This window comes from Bison bison, unplaced genomic scaffold, assembly GCF_000754665.1.
Source record: "Bison bison bison isolate TAMUID 2011002044 unplaced genomic scaffold, Bison_UMD1.0 scf7180017864316, whole genome shotgun sequence".
NCBI lineage: Eukaryota > Metazoa > Chordata > Mammalia > Artiodactyla > Bovidae > Bison > Bison bison.
Window position 1 is genome coordinate 2,639,299 of NW_011494888.1, and position 2,492 is coordinate 2,641,790.

A 2,492-nucleotide genomic window follows, 5' to 3' on the forward strand; every position below is an offset into this window, starting at 1 on the left:
TGTCTACCTCTTTACGACCCTATGGACAGAGGAGCCTGGCAGACTACAGTCCATGGGATTTCCCAGGCAGGTGTACTGGAGTGGGTTGCCATTTCCTCCTCCGGGGGATCTTCCTGACCCATGGATTGAGCCAGAGTCTTGTGCATTGGCAGGCAGGTTCTTTACCACTGAGCCACCAGGGAAGCCCTTGATGAGGGGTGCAGCTAGGCATTTTCTGGTCTAGAGTTTCAAAAGCTGGACCATTCCACTCAGGGCCTTGTGTGCGTGCATGCTAAGTTGCTTCAGTCATGTCCGACTGTGCAACCCATGGACTGCAACCCATCAGGCTCCTGTGACCATGGGATTCTCCAGGTAAGAACACTGGAGTGGGTTGCCATGCCCTACTCCCAGACCTTGTGAACTGTTCTCTAAATACAAGCAAGTAACTAAAATAAGAATAAAATAAAACATAATTGTCCCTTGGTCTCCAGAGTCATTACCTGGTTAAGTGTCAGCTTTCCCTTGCAGGTCACACAGCACACTAAGGGGTGCCTGAGGTGACCTGTGAAAGACATCCTTGGGACAGCAGGAAGAAACTGGACTTGGAATCCAGACATGAGGTTGAGTCTTGGTCCAAAGTGGCTACTTGTGGTGAGTGAACCTGTTTGAGTTTTGGTTTTAATAACCATAAATGACACATAATATTTACCTATTTGCTGACTGTAACTGTCCGATCAGCCTTCCCTTCACCCACCTTGTTTCAGATGCAGAAGTTGATAGACTAAGTAGTCACTTTCAAGGTGACTTGGTGGATTAGTGGTTTAAAACTGCTCTGTTCTGATCATGTCCCCCCTTGTCTTTCTCAACTCAAATGCATGCATGGATTTGTTCACTTCAGTTTTTATTACATGCAGATGCTTTTACTGTTCCAAACTTGGTAGTTATTTTTTTGTCTTATTAAGGTTTACATTTATTTGTCAGATAAATACACATTCTAGGAGCTAAAAATGAAACATTTTCAAATAGTGTCTACATTTTATGATTCAGTGTTATGAAAAACTTGAAATAAGTTACTTTGCTTTGAAATCAGCAATGCTCAAAACCAAATCATTTCCACAGCTCCCTCATTCTGCTGCTTGATTTTGCCTCTCTGTGCATCTTTCATCACCTTTGACATTGCTCACTTCTTGTTTTAATCAATAGTTTAAAACTCAAGTATGGGTGATTTACAATGGTGTGTTAACTCCTGCTGTACAGCAAAGTGATTCTACTATACATACACATACATCCTTTTTTAAATCCTCTTTTCCGTTGCGGTTTATCGCAGAATACCGAATACAGTTCTCTGTGCTTTACAGCAGGACCTTATTTATCTATCTTCTGTATATGTATTCATTCCCTTCTAATGGAGGGCAAGTGGGCTGTCTTTCCTGGCATTCATGCAGTAGATTGTCCGCATATTCAACCATTAGCGCAAAGCTAATGAGAGAAGGGGCTTCCCTGGTGGCTCAGATGGTAAAAAAAAATCTGCCTGCAATGTAGAAGTGGGTTCCATCCCTGGGTTCCATCCATGGCTACTCACTCCAGTATTCTTGCTTGGAAAATCCTATGGACACAGTCCCTGGGATCGCAAAGAGTGAGACACGACTGAGCGACTAACACACACACGGAAGGAAGATGGACGGAGGCAGTGAGGACTTGACCACATCTCAAACGTCGAGCAGGTGACTGCAGCCAGTGAGGGAGCGGTGACTGAAGGGTCACAGCCTGTCCTTACTCGGTTCTCATTTGTCTGCAGTGGTTTTGCCGTGGCCCCAGCCCAACCTTAGAGGAACATCCACTCCCTTCAAATGGTTGGGCTGGATGAAGGGCAGGCAGCGGTTTCTCGCAAAGGAGTATGTGTCCCCTCTTCTCCTTATTTTCTGCACACCTTTGAGGAAAGGTAGTTGGGAAAAATGTTTGTTGAGTGGACGGTAAATGCAAATAAAATGACAATTTTGAGATCAATGACAAAATTTTAACTTGTCTTCCCTCTAAACTGAGTATGAGAAACAACCCCCCACACCTGTGGACGACGTTTTCCCAAAGGACCTTTCGGTTAACAGGTGTGTGTCTGGCGTTACAGGTGTGTGCGGGGGGTGGGGGGAGCGAGCGTAGGCAGAGGCCATGGGGCTGGTTCCGGCCAGGCTGACCCCGGGTCCGGGGCTGGGCCGGGCTTCCCGTCCGCCCCGCTTTCCGGGTCCTGGCCCGGTCCCAAGGCTCGCGGCAGGGTCTGTGTCCAGGGACCCGGCGGCGCCTGCGCCTCCTCTGCGGCCAGCGTGTCCCACCTAGACCTCCCTCCCAGCCTTTGCGGCGGCCGCTCGGGTCCCCTATCCGTCCCCTCCCGGGACCCGCCCCGGACCCCGGCCCTCGGCAGGGCCCAGACACCGGAGGAGGGCGGGTGGCTCTCCTTGCCCCTCCTGCCTCCTCCCTCCTTCCCTGCGCCTCCTCCCTCCTCCCTCCTTCCCTGCCCC